The following is a 22485-nucleotide window of genomic DNA, read 5'->3' as shown; positions in this document are numbered from 1 at the left end:
TTGCAGGAGAGAAAGAGAGATGAACGACTAACGACGGTTATTAACTGGTCAACAGGGTGCTAATTACTCTGCGGTATCGGCGACCACCGGGGCGTCATTCATTGCGAGAAAACCCGCCACGGATCAACACCGTAACGAACGACTCGTACCAATTCGTTAAAGATATCGTATATATACCTACAATTATCGTTAATTCTTCGCAGTTCGATCTGACACGCGCGCACGATGGAAACGCAGCGGTTTACTTTGGGACGTTATCCATTTTTATCTCCGTTCCGACACTATGGTCTGTTTTTCGAGAGAACAGGCCTTAGATACATCGACAGTCACCGTATCTGTCCACTCCACTCTACTTGCTTGCGTGTTATCAGTCTGGTGTTGTCGGAGTGGGGTGGACAGTTGTTACGAACGAATAGCGTGAATATAATTTCGAAAAACAAGCTACATCGTCCAGAAGCCGCTGTTCTCTTTCACGAGATCTGCCAACGAGGTTCCCATTCGTCGGTGTGAAAGACTTTCACCCGTACTTCTAGGTAATGCAATTTAGCGTGCCGATAAGATTGCCACTCCGATTCAACAGCTTCGCGAAAATTGGCGTCTTACGAATAGAAAGTTCGACTCTTAATATTATTATTATGTTAACCCGTTTGCGTGACGTACTGTTCCAATTTGCGAAAAGTTTAGTGTCTTTTTCTAGACGAGCACTTGTTGAATTGAGTATGATTCGGATCCCTCTACCAAAACTAGTGGAAATGAGGATCGCGAATATCTGAACTGATTTGTGAAACTAGCGGAGCAACTTGTGAGAAGTTACAATTATTTATTGTAGCCTCGGAAGTAATATTAGGGTTCTCATACTTGATGAAAATCAGGCAATCCAACGCGGTGTTCATCCGTTCGCAACACCGAACAATCTCGGCTATCCTACGAATCTTAGCATGCATAAGATGTAAAGGGATTCACCGGTTGATACCATCGTTCGTGTCGCTTGCCGCTCCTTATCTTTAATTCTGTTAAATATGCATCGAACGGAAATGGGGACACCGACTCGTGAAAATCTTGCGCGAATGGGGATTTTTCGAGATGAGAAACGATGGAAAGTGAACGGGAGCGACGATGGAACGGGAGAGCAGAGAACCAGGGAAATCATTCGATCATTTTCTGAAATTATAGCAATCTCCGCTTCATAGCTGCAGATTCGGGACTCGGAACTGTCAGGCGAATGTTATCGCGTGGCTCTTCTAAGAATTGCAGCTGCTTTTGCTGTTCGTCGGCTCGTTTCTTCAGCACATCGAAGACAAAGTTGAGAGACCTCTTGCACGAACAAAGCAGAGAAGAAAGTCTCGGTAGCTGCGCAAAGTAGTACGGACAATTCGTTGTTTGCGAGTGGACTGCGGATTTTATGGATTTACCTATGACAAAGATACGTAGGCGCAGTTTAAAGGACTTTCTATTGGACTGCTGTCTTTCACGCAGAAAACTTTTATTTTCGCATAAAGATCCGGGGTCTACTTACGAGCATCATCGAAACGGTAAAACTTTAATGCCGCGTATTAACCCGGCCGATGAACAGTCTCCGACCTCCATTTCTTGAAACAAACAATTCAAGTACGAAGTCTCAAAGAGCATCCAACTGATTCGGTCGAAGTCTGCGGGTTTAGTCTTGATTCGCAAGATGCCGCGTGTCCGAGTTCCGGTTGACGAGGAATCGTTCGGTCGAAAGTGAAAATCGAAAAGATCTGGATGAAAATCGAGATCAGCCCCCGTGGTTGGACCCCGCTAATCCTATGGGGAACGATTCGTCATGATCGTCAGTCGGTCGTCTGGTTGGTTGAGCCGGCATGGAAAGCCATTGTTACGCTCCTATGAGTGGCACTCGTTGTCTCTCTCTCTCTCGCGCGCGTGGCGCCCCCATCGGCTCTTCGAGCGAGCGACGAGGATGGAAGACGAGCGGAACGAGGAAGAGGATAGCGGAGGATAGAGGAAGGAAGAGGGAAGATTATAATTACCCTTCCGTGTCGGCGTCAAGAGGTCGTTTCTTTCTCTCGTCTTTTCTCGCCTCGTCCCCTCTCCGTCTGCTCTCTTCCCTCTCGATCGATTGACTTCGTTTTTTTTTTTCGTTCCTCTTCAAGCTCCGATAGAGAGGCAGCCTACTATGCTTAACAAAGCTTGCGTCCCTCTTTCGCCGTCCCCGGTTAGTTTACCCCGTGTTACGTTTCTTCTGCTCCATTTTCGAGATTCGGGTTCGCCTCGAGAAAATTTCTCCTTTCGCAGTCGAATGGAATCGAACGGGGGAATGAAAATTCGTCGATCTAGAAGGGAAAATGAAAGGGGAATGGACTCGAGAAGAAGGTACGATGAACGTTGCATCGAGTCATTGACCGTCCGTGTTCTGGTAATTAAATGAAAGAGTAGAAAATGAACTGCCTCGCGTCAGCCGCTCGAAATTCGAGCCAAGAAATGGTAAACAGTTGGCCAGGGACGTGAAACAATGCGGAATAACCGAGCCGCTCGTAAAGATAAGTTCAGGAAGCTGTGGATAAGGCAGAGCTTGAACTTTTACGTGACGATAAAGAATGAAACACGTGTCGCTATTGTGTTTTTAGCCGTCTCACGAAAGAAACGCTCACGAACGGCCCACCGAAGCATATATTTCCATGTTACACATGTAGGCCGTGCATTTACCTGCGGCGAGAGCATCAAATAAAGAAAATGGTTCCTGCGGAGTCGATCGTCGTTAGCTAACGAGTTTGTGTACGGGGATCGACGCAATCTTGCTGGATCTAGAATAGAAAAAAGTCGCGATAAAAAGTCGCATTAACGAGCGTTCACGGTTATCCAACCGCGGACGGAGTGCGTCGTTTAAATTCTGTGTGTCACCACACTCGTAACGGCTGACGTAAAATTATTACCTTTTTCACGAGCTGCGCGTGAATAAAAGGTTACGGGATCATTAATGGTATCTGTAGTACTGATCCGCGAAGACGCTACTTCCACGCGAAGAGGGGACACGACCACGTAAGGACTATGGATACGTCCTCAAAGCGACAAACTGGTACTTGAAAGTTCAATGAGAAATCAGCGACCAGTCATTCTAACTGTTAGCGCGGTTCCGACCGAGAGTCACGTCTAATAACACTATTCTTTTACAGAACTTGCAACGCGACGGGGATCGAATGTACACACGAGACTCGTAGACCCTTCCTCAACGACATACAAATGGTACTTTGAAATTTTTACAGGAAGTCGTAAACTGATCATTCTATATTCTGATCGAGGCCCGCGTTTAACAACACTATTCTTAACGAAGCTTGGCAGACAAAAGGGGCTGAATACACACGAGAATCGTAGACCCTCTCTTGGTGACATAGAAATGGCAATTTGCAATTTTAACAGCAGATCGCAAACCAGTCATTTGAACGGTTAGCTTTATTCCGATCGAGGCCTCGGTTTAATGACACTGTTCTTTTGTAAAACGTGGGAGAGACAAAGGGAGTCGAGAAATGGTAACTACTAGGAAATTACAAACCAGCTGTTTCAATTATCGGCACTCCGTTGACCAAGGTTCCGTCGAACGACACTATCCTTTCGGAGAATTGGCAGCGCGAGAGGGGTCTCGGCAACGCTCGACGATCGTGGACACTTCCTCCAAGTGACATGCAAATGTTCTGTACGAAAGGGGCACGAGCCCGGTCCTCCATTATCGTAACAAAAGACGAAACCGATAATTCGGTATTTCGCGAATTCGAGCTTTTGTCTGCGAGGATGTCCGTTCGGTGTGTCTGGTGGCCGAGTAATTTGCATTCTGGTGTCACCGGGGCCGTTTTTCGGAGTCGTGGCAGACAGGCCGGGGAATCCTGCGCGAGAACGCGAACGCTCAGGCGAGCCCGAGGAGAGCGGAAGTCGGGAATGTGGGGCGGTGATGGGCCACTTCCGGTGGTCCCGGTACACGACTCGCAAGCCAAGTCAGTCGGACTGTGACCGCGAGCCAGCGTCTCTGTCTGTCGGCGAAACCGCAGACGGGACCGTCTGTCTCATCATTCCATTAAACGAATACCGGTCATGGTGACACGTTGGTACCCGACCAAGGGAAACCGATCCCTTCGGCCCATCGTAAAAAGATCCCCGACCACCTTTAACCCTACGCCATCGTTCTTGGGTGAATTTCGACGCACATTGGGGAAAACGGTCGATTTTAGGAGTGCAACATTCTAAAACCAAACATGGAGTTGGCATTTAATACTTGAAGCAATTTTAATTCGAAAATCAAGACACTTCTTTCATCACAGATCATTTTTATTGTATGTAATCTTTCTTACATTCTGCACATCGGACCTGTGTTTCTCATACTACAGTTGTGCTTTTTACAATTTATAGAATACAGACGAATTTAATAATATTAAAACTGTTTTGTGTGTATAATGGTATGGCAATTTTTACTGGCGCCTCAGAGTCACCATTCGAGTGCACAGAGTTAAAGTCTCATCCGTCCTCCATTTCACGAACTGAATCTGTGCCTCGGTGTCAAATTGACACCGTTCTAAATAGCGGATCTTCGTGCAAAATAAAAATCGTCTGCGTTCATTGGAAGAAGGAAGAGTTACAGAAAAATTAATCTCTTCCAATAATTTTAGTAGGTTGTACATATCGTATCGGTAATATAGTAATATCAAATTCATCCGATGCTCATTTTGCCATAAATGCATAAATCAGTTCACTCACTCTTGCGAGAGTTACGTTGAAAGCATCGGTGTTATGTAAATGGACGCTTTAGGTGTTATGTAGCTTTACATTCATACTGTACGAGCTATCGATGATTCATGTTACCGCATGCACTATACGTGTTTAAGTCTTTTGCATTACTCATAAGTGGACTGCAGATTTTATGCATTTACGACGAACACCGGTAGATGAAACGAGAAAGATTGGACAAATTGGAAGGATTTTTATATCGCTCAAATTCGTTGCAATCGAAAAACGAGAACATTAATTAGACCACATTTGGGCCGCAGCAAGTGATTTATTTTTGTTAGTTGATGTTTCTTGAGATTGTTCAGGGTTATGCGGTCTGAAGTGTCCAAAGTTGGCCTTGCGTAGAAAGGAGTCAACAGACAAAGCGCACGCGAGAGAACGAGAGTTAAGTGACCCGAGGATCACGTGACCCCCTCGTGCAATGAGGCGCGCTCGTTCCAACCTCGTAACTCGGAAACCTTCCTGCGGTTCATTCTTGTTCACAGCTCTGATCTCTTCCCGTCTTCTCCCTCATTCATTTCCCAGTCGTTTCGTCTGTCGTTCGTTTCGCGACAAAAACGCTCCGCTGATTTTTGCTCCTTCGTCCCTTGGGCGAACGCTTTCGACGACTTTACAGCGAATCTCGCTAGACTATTTCAAATCCTGATGCATCAATTTCCTATTTCGAAGCTACCTGTTTGAGATCATTGTTGATTCCCTCTTCAGATTTACTGTAAGTAGCTAATAATTCCAACTAGCTAGCAGTTGGATCAAGGATCAAGGATTAGAAAAGTCTAAAGTTCTGCTTTAAATTTTTAAAATGGTCGATTTAGCTACGCCAATATGTATTTTACACGATATTAACCCAAACCGTTCCCGATTTCACAAACTAAATTTGCCCCCGGTGTCAAATTGACACAGTGACAGAAGATCGATGGAATAACGAAAATTGATGAGCTAACATTTACATCCTAGTTTTTTCGGTTATGTGTTTCGCATTAAACAAAGTGAAAGTAACGAAGTTTCGGGTAAATTTACCTACAAATAACAGAACAGTATAACTTATTGCGGGAAAACTGTGTCAAATTGACACGAGGGGCGGATGAGGGTTAATCTTAGAAGGATCGTCCTTGAGATGCGCTTTACGATTAAACGCAAATTCACGACTTTTGCGGATAAAAAATTCTAGCCGACACACAAGCCATGATGAATCGATATGTGAGCGATGACAAATTGTCACCAACTCGATAGTCAGTCATAAAGTGGTGCAAAGCATTCGAAAACGATCCGGACGGGGTTACTAACGAGGGCTCTAACTGAAGCACCCTTAGCGTACCGTCGAAAAATCAGAATTTTTCACAATTGCGACGTAGCTTAAATTGATTTCACGTTACAATAAACGTTTGCGAATGTTCCATGACTGTGCAGACAAAAATGATGTGTGCAAAATGATGATGTAGCTTGATAAACATTTTTATCGCGCGTTCGCGACGTCAAAGTGATGAGACTAAATAAATCTAAATGTTCTAAAGTACTAGGTCGCGTTCGGAAAGTAATTTCGTTTTTCGTCTAGAGATGGCATTGCTTCCATTTATTATTACTTATTTTAAATCGCAAAATCCTGGTATATCTTGACAGCTGAAATTTCGGACGTCGTTTCCTGTATGCATTTCTATCATCTTTTGCTTTTTCATTACCGCAATGGTAAAATGCAGTGCACGAAAGAAAAACATATGCGCTGTTAAGGACAGGAAGTACCATTGAATTACCATCGTTCTTCGCTTTTCTCTACATGTTTTATGCGGTGTAAATTGCATTTCAAACAAAGTCGTAAAAAGTCATAAAACTCACTTTTTGGTAATAAAAAACAGAAATGTCATAAACGAAATGACTTTTCGAACGACCTATAGTTAAAGGTTATATGTAGTACTAGTGGGGCACCGGAGTACCACGTGACCGTGCTCCCCGCTCCCCGGAAATGACTTCACACCCCTCGCCTTCCGTCCCCTTATTCCTATATCCATGACACAAAGAGCATTTGGAAAAAATGTACAGAAAAAAATTCTTCTATAAAAACGTACACTTTTGTTGTTTATAAAGTCCCAAGAGCCAAATTGCAAAAAAGGGCTCTGTACGGGACCCCGCAATAATGCAGAGAATATTTCAATACAAAGAGCATAAAAAAATATTGCTTCTTCGCTAAATGCAGTCCGCCCGCGTGATCGAAAAAATCAAGCTATTTCATATTCTCTGTCAGTGTCTTTCCTGTGAGAAACATATCTGCTTCTCTGTCTTCTCGAACAACATATTTGAACTCTTCTTTGAACAAAAAGGGGAATATATAAGATAATTTAAACTATATATGTAATTCCTTAGGATATTTGTATGTAATTGTAATTTGGACTATGCGGGAAGACAGAATTGGAAAATGAAACCAAAATCAAAACAATATGTCACTCGAGAATCAAAACATTATTTATTGTGTATATATATATATAATCAAAAATGAAATCTCTATATAATAAAAATCAAATGCTGTTCGTTGGTCACGACATCACGGGAGAACGGCTGAACCGATTTGGCTAATTTAAAAAAAAAAATGTTCGTTGTAGTCCGAATTAGGTTTTTAAATTTATAAAATTGGAAAAGTTGCCCGGAAAAATGAAAATTCGGGAAAAAATGAGACTACCCACACCGCGACCGCCGCGAGAGGGCCACGACGCGCGGCGTCACCTACCGCGATCACCGCCAGATGCACAACGCGACGTAGCGAGTTTCTCGCAAGTAAGATGTTGCGCGGACGGTATTAATATGCGTAGCGGACGCGGATATTACATTAATAATAACATTAATAATAACACTGTGTTTTAAAGTAAAATATGGTGAACGGCCAACAGATTTGATGGACAATTACCTGACAGGAACGAAAACTTGTAAACTTGCGGATACAAGTAAAATACAGTGTTATTATTAACGTTATTTTGTATCATATTAGACCGATCAGCGATGCTGAAAATGTGATACAAAGACATTAATAATAGCTCGCTCGCTTTGCGAGTTCGATTAGGCAATATTGGTGAATATCCGCGTCCGCTACGCATATTAATACCGTCCGCGCAACATCTTGCGAGAAACTCGCTACGTCGCGTTGTCCATCTGGTGGTGACCGCGGTGTGGATAGTCTCATTTTTTCCCGAATTTTCATGTTTCCGGGCAACTTTTCCAATCTTTTTTAATCTAAAAACCTAATTCGGACTACAACGAACATTAAAAAAAAAAAATTAGCCAAATCGGTCCAGCCGTTCTCCCGTGATGTCGTAACCAACGAACAGCATTTGATTTTTATTATATAGTAAAAGAAAAAGATAAGTGATACTGTTATATGTATTACCCCAATAAGTTATACTTGTTCCTAACCTAACTTTAACCTCGTGACGAAACCTAATTGTAAGATGTAAATGTTAACTTAGCAATTTGAATAACAAAACATCAGGAAAATAACTGTTTACCTTGTTATTTCATCGATCTATTGTCACTATGTCAATTTGACATCGAAGGACAGATTCAGTTTGTGAAATGAGGGACGGGTTGGGGTTAACTTGACATTTTAACCGAGTTATGGATTAACGCTTTGCACTCGGAGCTATTTTAACTGGAATATTAAACATCTCTTCCGATCCAGAATAATTCCATTCTATACCATTTTTGTCATATTTTATGGATATAACACTTTATACAATACTTAAACGTTTAGTAATTGAATATTTTTAGTGGTGACTCTGAGTCGCCACTCGAGTGCTAAGAATTAAGAAAGATCTGAATTTTGGGAGTGATATAGGATGCGACAGGGGGTTGCAAAGTCAGCGTGAGTCTTCATGGGGCCCGTTGTTAGGCGACTCGGTGGCGGTGTTGAACCGTGCGCTCAGCATCGTTGGACAGACAGACAGAATCGGCCGATCGGCATCATGCTCGCCTACGAGAATGCTTTATTATTCTCGGAGGCGGTGCGTGCCCGGAACGCGGCGTTTCGTTCCCGAATTAGAGCACGCGTTTCTTTCTCCGGCTTGACTCGTTCGGTCCTCGCCTAAGTAGCCCGGTGAGGCCGCACCTGGAGACGTTCCAAAAGACATTCGTTTCCGCGCCAAAATCGCCTGACGCTGTCACCGCCGAGGTGAAACGGAAAAAAAGGACCGGCAGACAGCTTGAACCGGGGAGGCTTGTGCATCTTTTATTTGCCACGACCGAGATCCGCGCTAACGAACGTTCGGAACGTGTTCAGGACGAAACCGCTCGTCAGGAATTTCAGGGATTGTTCTTTTCTTTTTCTTGTCCGTCCTCGCTTCACTTTCTTCGCGTCGCGTCGCGTCGATACGGTTCGCCGAGTGGTGCACAATGAGTCGATCCAGCGATCGCAACGTGCCTCGGATTAGCGCAATCTCTCCTCCCCGGATTAGCGTTCCTGCGCTCGTCCTGAATACTTTTCCCGGACGATATACAACATTGGTGCAGGGTAGTCCGTTTAAGTAAGGCCAACTAAATATCTCTTATCTCTTCAGGTTATTGTGATGCAACAACTACTTCTTAGGTTATTTTTTCGGAGTTATCAAGGTCACCAATGTTTCTTGATACATAAATGCATTTCTTGTTTTTATTGCATCGTGTAGCTGAGCGAAAAGTACATTCAGATATGTACGACCTTCAAATAACCTTGAACTTTCAAAATTAAAGTTTCACGTGATGTCTATCGAGATCGCAGGCTTTGACCAAGACTCGTTAATCAAGAACGTGAATGTGAATAAACATAAGCTAACGGTGTGAAATTCTGATCAGTTCCAATTTATCAGTGTATCGACGTGTTTGAAATGAATTAATCCACGCAAGAGAAAATTGATTCATTTACGGTAAATCTGATCAGTGTATAAGGTGTGGTTCGTTAATAACACATGGTTGTGTTTAAAATGATGTATGTATGTATTTAAGGCAGCACTAAGTCCCTTTTATATTAGAATTATTAGATCTACAATTCGTGGCCCATTTTTAACTGTTCATTCATAGTTATAGAAATGTTGGACACACAAACACATGCTGTAGAAACACATTTTAAAATATCCACATTTATTTCTGTTTGAAAACGACTTGGCATACGCATGTTCCGCGGACTACTCTAGAGTTCGTTCAGCATTAAACTAGGATTTCAACGCATTATCACCGGCGGAAATATCAAGTCTGCTTAATGTATTATCAGTGGCACGTTCGCTGACATGCGTTGTTGCTATATAGTTGTTTGTCGACGGCGCACTTTTCTGTTCAGCGCTCCCTACAAATGATCCGACAGAAACCTAATCCCGTTTCAGCGGAACCCACTGTCCCTTGAGTAGTTCGTGTCACAGTGTCCGATCTCTATCAGTGATTTTTAAGTCCTTTAACCAGCGAAGGTGACTGCATTCATCATTTGCAAGAATACCTTTTCATATGTTATCATGAAGACGCTTTCGCGCGCTTTGTGACGCGGTGTAATGTTTGTAATAATACAAGACGCGCAGCACCAGCAGCCATTGCAGCATAAATCGCGATGAATCGTTGTTATTTATCTTTAATGCTGTCGACGGGGGTTAACAGGTTAACATAACATGCTCGCTATCATCAACCTATTCTCGGGGATTAGACTATGTCTCGTTGGATTCATCGTTTTTGCGCGGTGTTAGAGAAAAATTTATTGGAAAGTTATTGTATAAAGACCACTTCGTATACACAATTTAGAAGCCTACAGAGTATTGGTTATAACACGCCGGTGACGTTAAAATTAAAGTGATTTCGAAATCACACAGAAGCTCACATCGAACAAAGTTCACTTCGATGAAATAAATTTTCTAATAAGTTGTTTAACTTTTAAGCACTCGCATATAGTATTTACAATCTGAAAAACTTTAAATTTAATGTTTCAAGCATGAACAAAGGTGTCGACAATTTTTCACAAAGTAAAAATTGATTTATGTTCGAGCGATGTAAAGTTCCATGTAACCAGTTATGTAGAAAGTGGAGTGCGAATAATTGAAGGTTAAAGTCTTGCTGACTTCTAATGCCCGCCGAGCATCGACGGCAAAATGTCTGGGCGGCAATGCGTTGACGAAGGTCGCCGCGTTTCCTTTATCGTCGCGAACAGCGGCGCCCGTTGCATTGGCCAGTTTCGATAAGCCGCATTACTAATGCACGATCATTTTAATCGCCGGTCGCAGGGATTTATGCGTGCCCGATACGTGAAATGGGTGTCGTTAGCGAGTCAGACAAATCGAACCGATGCGAGTCCGTCGACGTGTGAATTTCCATACGTGTTGGTTCCCGTTAATAAGCATCGGCGAACAACACCTTTGTCCCGGGTTTAATGCGTCGCGACGTGGACGCATTGTTCCGATTCTAGGAACGGTGTTATTGCGAAGTGGAGATCGGGGATCGAGATCGAGCCGATAAATTACAGGTGCGCGTATCGCGTTTTCCATGGAACGGCATCAAGATCGCCCGTCGAATCATCGTGACAATACCGGATCGGCATGCGCGCGCTTCCCAAGATGATTTCATTGCAGCAACGTTTCGGTCTCGGCCTGCTTCCAAGTCGATCGCGGTATTAGACGCATAAATCGAAAACGGAACACCGATCGACCCTATTTTGCTGAAATCCGAATGCCCAGTCGGACTAGTTGTAACTTGCGTGCGAGGGAAATAAATGTTAGATTCAAGAAAGAAAACAGGAGCGAAAGAGAAAATTCGAGTAAAATTTCAATTTGCTCGCAGATTAATGAAAAAACTGAGAAGTAAGATATCGTATCTACTTCAAGTTTAATATCGATTTTTGAAGACTCCCGTGCGCTGTAAACATGCGAAGATTCATAGGTTATTTTTAACAAGCCGGCGAGTGTACGCACGGCTTAAAATGGCGATTCTGGTCTATCTTACGAAACATACCGGGAAGTTTCATCGCCGGAATTATCCAATTACGTTCTTTCACTGGAACTAGTATGTCAGCGAGGTCTTATGGACGTCTGAACACGTTGCTTCGCAAAAAACGTCTGGATCATCTCTATTCTGGAAAATTTTCCTCCATTTCATAATCCGTTCGATCGCTAACATCAGCATGTCAGCGAAGTCTGCTAATCGTCCAATAATGTTTCTTCTACAGCGTCCATTACATTCTATGACACCTATAATTTTTAGATCTATTTTAAAGGATTCTCTTCAGGGCCCGCTTCTATCGCCAGTTTCAGCATATCAGCGAAGCTTCTTAGTTCTCAGAGAGCTTTTCATGTTCATCAGCAACAATGTGCGACACGAGCCACGATGATCCTCCTCGAGCTTCTTTCATCGTGGCTCTCTGAAAATGCTTTTCTTGCTAGAAAGCAAGCGACGTGTCTCCCTTGCGACATTGCATTACGGTGGCTATCGACCACGATCTCTACGATTTTTATTTCACAAGATCCTTCCAAAGTTTCCTTTTCATCATTCATCTGTTTCATGGTTTTCATATTGGAGCCTACTGTTTCTATTTCTTTCTTCGTTGATACTGCTTTCTACTCTTTCTGTGTAATATTCCCATTTCAGAAGATCCATTCCGTGTTTCCTCTTTATCATTCGCCTGAGCCTATGCTTGCCGACTCCTGCAGGAAGTTCGCATCTGCAACAATGTGCGACACGAAGCCCCAAAAGCATTGCTATCTATATTCCCAGGAATTTCAGTTTGTCAATCAATTCCATACAAGGAACTGTGTTCAAGCTTCTTTCACCATCGACATTAGTAGGTGATTAGAGGCCCTCGGCTCTCCGAAAACGCAGCACGGCAACAGAGTGCATTATCACGGGTCCCCGGTATCGAACACGATCTTAACCTTTCCTATATAATAATTTCTATTTCACAAGATCCTTCCAAAGTTTCCTTTCTATCATTCATCTTTCTCATGGTTTTCATATTGGATCCTACTGTTTCTATCTCTTTCATCGTTGATACTGCTTTCTACTCTTTCTGTGTAATATTCCCCCATTTCAGAAGATCCATTCCGTGTTTCCTCTTTATCATTCGCCTGAGCCTATGCTTGCCGACTCCTGCAGGAAGTTTACATCTACAACAATGTGCGACACGAAGTCCCAAATGCATTGCGATGTAAATTCCCAGGAATTTCAGATTCTCAATCAATTCCATACAAAGACCGTGTTCAAGCTTCTTTCATCATCGATACTAGTAGATGATTAGAGGCTGTCGACTCCCCGAAAACGCAGCACGGCAACAAAGCGAATGACGCGTGTTTCTTGCAACAGAGTGCATTATCACGGGTCCCCGGTATCGACCACGATCTCGCCGGCTGCCGCCGTAAAGATGGCGATGTCGGCGGGCGAGATTAACAAGGTGGTAGCCCTGGGCGAAATTCCTGCAGGGTGGACAGGGACAGAGTCAGCGCGCGAGGAGGGCAACCTGAAGAGGATGAAAGGGGCGGAGGGGGATAGGGGGGTTGCGAGGATGAGGTGGAGAGGAAGCGAGATGGTCGAAAGGGGGGGCTGAGAGCGGAGGCAACGCACAGAGCGGGCATAGGGAAAGCCTCGGCACACGAGCAGGTGTATCTGGTGGTAACCGATCGATACTCCGCTCCGATTATAGAGGAGCGGCCGACACTGAATTCTGCATGATGCTTTTGTTCCGCTCTCTTTCGCGCCGGCCAATCGGATTTTCTATTTTCGCACCCTGCCCGCCGGGGAGACGGTCATTAATCTGTCGGGACACGGTGCACCACGGGAATCCCTGCCAGCCGAACCACCGGGACACGGGACGCACCGTTTCCCGAACACCTCCGGCCACTACCTTTTTTTCTTCTTCCTTTGTCCTGCTTTCTCGAGTCGGCTCGAACGCTGACTCTAACCTCCGCTTCTTTAGATTATCGCGCAATTAGCCCTTGTACCCGAATTTTCGTCGCCGTTCTGCTCGCCGACGAATACACGTTTTACTTTTCTCCTCGGCGAGACGAGCTTATCGCTTTTATTCCGATTGCTATGTAATTAACTATTGCACTCGAATTTTAAAAAAATATATTTTTTACTCTTCCTCGTTCTTCTCCTTCTCGTGGAGTCGCTATATCGTGTTTGATATCGAAAGAATTTCTTTTAAACAACATTCCTGACAGAAACGACTGTCGTTTCTATTGGAAAATTCATCGGGAAATATTTAACCGCAGATACTATTTATTCTTTATGCATTTAACTCGGATGATAACAGACATGTTGCTGCCAATATGAAACAGTTTTTTAGTTCCACGTGTACGATGGGATACGAAACCCATGACGTAATCAGATTCATATTCCACGGCACAAGAAATATGGGAATACCAATTTTCAAGAGAGTTTTCTGTAACTTTCACATCAGATTCATAATCATCAACTCGGAAAACCTCGGAGTATCAATTTTGAACTAAATTGGCGTACTCCTTCGTGTTTTGGCCACATTTTTGGCGATTCCGATCACTGTGCGACATCCATATAAAGCGCAGGCTTGCTTCGCTTGCATACGAAAAGATACGGCTTAATCTCCGCTGTGAAATGGAGCATCGGCGAGTGTAAATGGAATTAGGATTTGATTAATTCGCTGGAAATCCCCGGCGCGGCGAGGCCTCGATCCTCGCGGTAACGAGACGCACGGAGCCAGAACCCGATACGATTAAAACCCGGCGATCTTCTTTCGATTTCTTGTTTCCCCTCTTTTCTTTCTCTCTTTCTTCCGTTTGGCCGATTCCCTCCGCGTTTATATTAATTGGACAGCGCGGTTAACCGGCGGCCAAGCGAGCAGTAGCACGCTCACTTAGTCCTGGCCCAATGGCTAATGGATAAAGCAGACGAGTTATGCTAATAAGCGTGCAAACGCTCGCCAGAACGCATGCGTCCCGCTCATGAATATTCATCGCGCTATCTGATTACGTCACTGATTGCCGGTATTCGAAAGTGTTTGCTCGCCAAAGTCCAGCGGCTGGTAATCGCGCCGTACGATCGTCGCCGACATCATCCTCTCCTTTGTCTCGGCCGGAAGTGGAAAATTTCGAGGGGCTCCACGGAAAACGGAATAGGAAAATACGCCGGCCATCCATCAATCGATTACCTTGATTAACCCCGTAATCACAAACTTTGAAGCATCGCCGTTTCACCGCCACGCTAATTTGTCAATTAACGCTCTCCAAAAACTCCTGTAATCTTCTTCGGGATGTAACAGTATCTACTACACTTATAGTCTTGTATCAAGTTGCTTAAAGTTTATTATACGGTAGTTTACGCGTTGATAAATCATTAACGCTTTATCCAAAAATCTTCTTTTACATAATAATCCCAAACGAAATTATTCGATCACGTAATCGAAGCATCGAAGTCGAAGTTTCTTCGTCGAAGAGACTCCCAAAAATTATGACGAATGATGCGTTGAAAAGCGTACGTTTTTGTAGAATTAAAAGAGTTCTATGTATGTAAATGTTGTACTTTGACGGACAACGTAACATGTAAGAAAGAGGCAAGAATTTCCTGGAGAAAATGCACGCGTCTTCGTAACTCCGTTTTATGCCACACAATTTTCCCGGAACAATAAAAAATCCAGATATACGGAGTATAGTCATGCGACTTCGTTTACTGCCGTCATACTGACTAAGGGAAAGGTACATATTCGCTTAAGTGGGTTCTGCTACGAAATGAGTAAAAACAAGTGACTCTGAAGCTCGAGGGGGTCTCTCATTACACATTCGTGATTACGGGTTAAAAGGTTATTAGGATTGTCTATGCGCGAAGAGATTAGGTTGAAACGCATAGGTGGGAATGGGTTCTTGTAATCCTTTTAGTCGAGAAATGCTGAACAGGGAAATTCCTCGCGGCCAGAATACTCGAGTGAAATTGTTCGGTCGCTTCAAACAATTATGGCATCTTTTTAACAAATCTGAGTACTGACTGTCCTGATATACTCCACGTACACTATCGTCCATAAATCACCGGACAGTTACTGATCTTCAACGAACGGATAATTAAAGAATACAAGCTTCCAGCTCGATTTTATTGTTTTATTTGATTAGATGTAGCCATTATACGACAATACTCGAATGCACAAAATTAAAAATATAGACATATTCGATTTGAATAAATGTTGGAAAAAGAGATTGAGGAATTGTGGGATTTAAATCTAAAAAATTAGAAAATATAAGAATAATAATGAAAATTTAGAAAAATGTAGGATATTAAGTAAGTACCATTTTTATTCCATAATATAAGTCCTTTAATAACAAGAAATCGTCTGGATATAAGTGTCCGATGACTTATGGACGGGAGTGCATGTATCTCTGTGAAGAAACAAGACTTTATGCCTGATTTTAGTAGACCTTTCGCTTATATTTCATTTAACAAAGACATTAAATGAATTTAATTCTATTCGGCAGAGAATTTGAAGATTCCAATAGCGATCACCGGATTTTATTCATTTACGGGAAACATGGATCAGTTGAGATCACAACTGTAAAGGCATTGAAAAGAAAGCTTCGATCGCGTATGATCAACTTGGACAATTTTGTCTAGCGATCACTTCTCTTTAGATCGACCGACTAAAGGCATGCGATTGGACCACCGGCCAGAATTCATTAACAAATTACACAAGCGTTCCCTGTAGACGCGCGCAGTTTCTAACCAGCATAACTGCTCTATAATTACATCATAAGTCACCGCAATACGCTCGAGTCGCGTTGACTAAATCGAGCCAATGAAAGGATCGCGACACCCCGAGCAAGTACCCTCTGTAATCACGTTGTCAGTCGCTGAATAACGCGCACCCGCGAAAAGACAATCTCCCATTTTTCACTCCGACAGGCGCGCAAAGCGATCTCTCATGGACAGATAAGATCGGTGACCACGAAGATGCCGCTGATTAAATATGATGGAGCGGACATTAAGGTGATTAAGATCTAACTGCATGCGTTCGGGACTGTTCATTAAGCGGCACGGACCGTAGAAAAACCGTCCATTAAACGCGGTTTCGGTTTCTTATTAATCGGTCCCTGTCGTCGACTACTCCCCTCGCGCCCCCTCCGACATTGTAATTACATAATTACGGTACAAGATAATGGTTAGCTCTGCCACGCGTTCCGCCCTCTCCTCGTTACTCCCCTAGTATTCCAGGTCTGGTATGCATAGAGAGACGAATTATTGGTTCGGTGCAGTTAAGTGCCAAATCGAAGTAGCACGATTATTAGATCGAGGAATTAACGCGTGACGTAGAAGAAAAGTACAGAAATCCAGGCTTGATGTACATATGCATTTTCTATCATTTCGGTCTCCTCTCAATTTAATTTGTTAATTTTTCTCGGGCGCTGTCGCTGTTTTATTCGCAATACATGATTCACTTTTTCTTCGTGAGGTGACTATAGATCTTTTGGTACTCACTTTCCGATAGACCAGGAAATTCATAATTTTTCTTGAAGTTGATTATTCGAATCTTGCTGTCGTACGCTGCACATTTATTAATGGACCTCTACGTGAAATGAAGATTTCATTTGAATTTTCAATGTACAGTGGGCGTACCAAGTATTCGTGCACCTTTTAAATGCGAATAACTTTATAAAAATTGGACCCAACAGCTTGAGTTTCTTCGAGCGACAGCAAGATTCGAATAATCGAGTTAAGGAAAAATTGTGAATTTCCTGTCGGAAGCTCCGCGGTGACAAAGATAGAGAAAAAGAAATTTTTCCACGGGGCGCGGCGAATCGCGAAAGTATCATAGAGGCAAGTCGCCAAGTACGAATCCGAGCGTGTTTCGAAATTTTTCTTTTCGTTTTGGAGTCGGAGATAGAGGGAAGGAGAGAGGAGCAGGGAACGAGGCGTGGCCTGAACTGCGACCCCATGGTATTTCACCATACCCCTTTAATTCGACGTATAACGCGGCTCGATATAACGACTACCACTACTCCCCCATGGGACTCGTTTTCACGGTTCCGCGTTTCCTTAGAGATGCGACGCGACTACAGCTCAGGGCTTGAAACGGGCCCGAAAATAACTGTTTCAAGCTGTTATATTTCGGGCTTGACTGAAACAATTATGAAGGACCGATACCCGTCATTTTTTAGGTCTTACACTCCCGCTCATAAGTCTTAGGACACCTCTGCTTTTTAGTAAAACTCTGGTATTTCGTATAGACTATGAACCTTTAACTGTATTAACTACATAATATGAATATAATGATAATGATCCAAAACACACAGCATAAATATGTAAAAACTATTTGGATCAACTTCAATGTAATAGTTCATTAAAAATTATGAAATGGCCACCCCAATCACCAGATAGACAGGTACGAGACTTTTGTCCTACTTCGAGAACACATTTATGGAATATTTTGGAACGAGAATGGAATAATATAACAACAGAAAGTATGAAAAAATAATAAAGGAACGTGGGGGATTCTTCGATGAAAAGAAAATATAAATATTTTTCTCTTCTTGGTAAGATCTTTGATATATGAGTGCAGCATCCTTTCCTTCACATGTAAACCTTCAAATAAGGAAAAATTTGTTCGCATCCTTCAACGATTATTTCATTTTTACCGAGTTGGATACAAATTGTATGATCACACCTGAACACCTTGCTCGTCAGTGGAGTGTCGCGCAAGTGTCAGAGGAGTAATATGAAATTAACGTATAAAGTTAAAAATAATTTAAAAGTGAAATAAAAATGTCTGTCTAGGTTATTCTGCGAGACAAAAATTATTTACAAATACTCCAATTGCTTCAAACTCTATCCAATCAGTTAGAAAAATTAAAAATTTGCACTACAATCAAGATTAGACTGCAATATCAAAATAGTATGCATTAATTGTACGATGCAAATGTTCATGTCCCGTTTGAATCACTTCAATGGGTTGGAGAACTAGTCAATCTAGTCTACTTAATCACGGTACATCCGGTGCACGTCCTCAGGTTGCCATCCGTGATTCTGAATGAGAAAAATACATTAAAGAAATCGTTCGCTAAATACGCTGTCAGGCATTGAGACGTGAAACTGGAGACTGCGATCTCCCAAAAAGGGAAAGCACGTGGTTCACAGTGGCGATTCGTCTTGCAGTTCGGAATGCATCAGTGTCGTGCCCAGGTTTTCCTTTCCGGTTTGGCATATTCTAGTCGTTCGGGTCCATCTGCATGCGACAAAGCGGCCGTCGAGCGTCCTTCGCTCGATTTTAATGAGTTGCCCAGGCAATGAGACGAGCCTGGTTCAAATCCGAAGGTGAGGCTTGGCCAAGCACCACGTGTTCCCCACATGTCACGCCGACCTGAAGTGTCCCGTTGCCTGCTTTTCCGAGCTGTTCGTCTCCGCTCTACAACGGAACCATTTGTTTAACGCATCTTATGGGCCTGCGACCACTGAACTATGCGTTACGGGGATAGACTTTCAAGCGACTACGACGAACAGGAATCCGATAATGGCCACCAAGGCGGCTGTTTATCTAGCTGGACAGACGATAACGTAGAAAGTTGTCTGGCAATTTGTTCGGGACGAACTCCCCACCCAAACAGGCCCATACACGTTACCATTTATCGCACGACCAGTTGCCACCATCAATCGGAATGGGTGGTTTGATATGCCACCTGCAGAGTTGTGTTAAATTACAATTGAATTACAAAGTAATCCAATCGCATTGTATTCAATTATTTCGTACTTTGGAATTCACTCGCTTCATTCGATTAAATTATAATGTAATTTGTAATTCTGGTCTCTTATTCGATTAAATTACAATATAATTCGTTTTTACAATTGAAATACAATTTTCTAAGATTGGTATCAGTGATGAGCATTATTCATAAATTCATATTGTGTGTTAAAATTAAACTTGTTTATTACGTTCGTTTAAGAACAGAAATATAAATTGTAGAAAGACATGGGACGAAATTACTACAGAGAAAAGTAATACTATTTAATAGGAAAGACCTAAAGAAAGAACATTCTTCGTGTGGCACTCGCCACTTTAAATTAATTTTAATGAATCTTGTCCCTGGGATTGCTGCATTTTGCAAATTCGACAGAATTTAGTACGATTTTTATTTATTTTCGGTCTACGAACGCTATTGCCAATGAAAATAGGATTTTATTTGGTCCCACTTTCTTGAAATTTCTCTACAAAACTTGAAAATTGCATCAACATCCGCAGTCTTTCTTATATCTGACGCTCTATGTATAAACGGTGTTCTTTATCCAACGTTTTCTACCACGGAACATAACGAACATGAATAAATGATAATATCATAGAAAAATCAAGCATTTCGCTGTATGTAGAAAACCCGTGGATTTTCACCTGAGAAGCGAACGAGGGTTAAAAAACAGCTTGTGCATTACGCAGACGGGTCTCGCGTCCAATAACCACAATTTTTAATGATTATAACGTTCTAGGATGTGACACGTGTTACACTCTTGGATAAAAAGAATGCCAGTTTCCCATAAAAAAGATTATCGTCCATAAATACATATGTTGTTCTCGCATATTCGTTTCACGAAAGAGCTTCTTTTGTACGCACATCTGTCACAACATAAAACGAGTGAAAACCGCACACAATATTAGCCCTGAAAATTACCTCGCATTTCTGTTCATATGAAATTACTTCAATAAACAAATCCCTCGCGTATTTAAACGTTCCATCAGAATGACAACTGTTTCCATAAGAGGGTACCCCTATGTATATGTACAGTGGACCAAAGCAGGTGGAAATTATGTGTACGTATTCTCGAGCTTAAAAGAGATGCACAACTTTTTGCCGTTGATCCTCTTGTCAAAAAGGTTTATTAACAGAGTTGGGCATTAATCAATTAAAATTTTAATCAAGATTGATTGATGTGTACGATTAAAAAGGGTAATCATTGAAAAATCGACGATTGATTCAATCGATTGATGAAGTCAATCGTCAGTCGCTGATTAAAAAAAGAAACCATCGAAAAATCAGAGACTAATTTAATCAATTGTTGAAGTTAATCGCCACACGGTCTATTCGTAAATTGTAATAAGGAGGGAGAGAGAGAGACAGAGAGCGGAGATGGAGAATTGATAAAAATATATCTCAACAAAAACTCAGTTCACACTTTTTTCAGTATTTCATTTCGAAATTTCAGCAGATAATCACTAATCAATTATCCGATTGATGATTACAATTGAGAAGAATGTAATCGTTAACAGCAATTAACGACTAAAGTAAGAGCTTGATTGTTAATTACGATTAACGATTGAAGAAGAAATTTTTTCGTCAATCGTTGATTAAATTTTTGTCCAACTCTGTTTATTAGTAATGACTAGACCGCGGATATTTCTGCAATTTTTAATGTTTCCAGGCAAATTTCAAGAAAGTGGGAACAGATAAAATTTTATTTTCGGTGGGGTAGTAGCCTTTATAGATCCTAAATAAGTAAAAATCGAATTAAATTCTATGAAATTTTATATTCGAGCAGTTTTCGAACATTTTTAGAAGCAATAAATGCATAAATATCCGCAGTCTAGTAATAACATTTAGTAATAACAATCATACGTAATCTTTTTCGTAAACGTAGTCTTTTCGCTTGTGAGGGTACAAAATAAGTACGATTACAGGAATACTCGGTTCCTTGAGAAACTACACGTTCCAGGTTTATTTTCATAGAAAAACGATTTCACCGAAGAATCCGTCGTTCTTTCTGGTTTTCTATGGAAATCGTTCCACCGACAGTGAAGGGTTTCCCATGCGAGCGAAATGAGCGGTTGCTCGGGATTTCGCAGTGGGCCTCAAGAGTCGCGATGGCATTGTCGACTAGGCGTTCGGATGTTAGCGAGCGATGGAACACCGTGGACGGTGTGCTACCGTGGCCCGTGACAGTTACTTAACTCCGTGCACCATCTGTACCGGAGTCGTGCCATTACGGTAATTAGGGTGTAATTGGGCATAAATTGTCCGCGGCTGCCTTCGGGACGGACGGGGAGTAGTCGGTCGGGGAGCGGAGGAGGCGGAGACAAGAGGGGGCAACCTGGCGGTAGAGGGGGTGGGGTGGGGGAGGGAAGCACGGTGGAGAGAGCGAGACGTTGCGAGAGAGGGAGGGGGAGGGGTGGGTAGCAGTGGACAGAGGAGGGGAGGAAGCGTAGCGTGAACGTAGCGAGAGCGAGGATACGCGGCCGTGCGTGCCTCACAATGCGTACACATGTCGGGACCCGCGCGTGCACGCGCACCTACCCTCTCTCTCTCTCTCCTCTCTCTACCTCTCTCCTCTTTCTCTTGTATGCACCCGTGGAAAGTTTCCGAACCATTTCTACTTTCTTCGAAAACACGGTTCAACTTAACGTTTGACTCGTTAATCGGGAGGCTCGATACTCGTGCCCGTAATTGTGAAAGTGGTCCAAGTCATATATTTCTTGTTTCTAGATATTTAAAGGACGAAGGATATTAACATTGATGAGTTCCATGTAACGTTGAAGTAACAAGCACTAACTAACGAGTTCATTTTTTTACAACATCGTAAAAATTACATTGAACTCAGTTAGATTCAGATAATGTGATGTGAAATAACTGATGAACTGATTTCTATTAAATGTTGAGTTGGGACACTTTCATAATTACGGGCACATATGACGGATAATGGTGTCTGTAGTATTACTAAACGTACGTTTGCAATTTCGACACGTCAATGCTTCCTTAAACATTACAAGAATTCAGTACACCTAGATTTTCATTTATGCAGGTTTCTTTAATAGTTTGACGG

General features: G+C 42.5%; 1 protein-coding gene across 10 annotated transcripts in view; it reads left to right on the top strand.

The window, feature by feature from the left end:
* The window catches only part of LOC143211881 (uncharacterized), a 129190-nt gene that overhangs the window by 19636 nt on the left and 87069 nt on the right, over positions 1 to 22485 (top strand). For 2 of the 10 annotated variants that reach the window (XM_076430028.1, XM_076430048.1), the window contains exon 3: positions 7 to 21781. The exons of the other annotated variants lie outside the window; for them this stretch is intronic. The gene's annotated coding sequence lies outside the window, so the exon portion shown is untranslated. Of the gene's footprint in view, positions 1 to 6; positions 21782 to 22485 lie in introns of those variants that run through there. 10 annotated transcript variants of the gene reach the window in all.

The sequence above is a fragment of the Lasioglossum baleicum genome, chromosome 1, assembly GCF_051020765.1.
Source record: "Lasioglossum baleicum chromosome 1, iyLasBale1, whole genome shotgun sequence".
NCBI classification, from domain to species: Eukaryota; Metazoa; Arthropoda; class Insecta; order Hymenoptera; family Halictidae; genus Lasioglossum; species Lasioglossum baleicum.
This window is presented reverse-complemented; position numbering and strand designations above follow the sequence as displayed.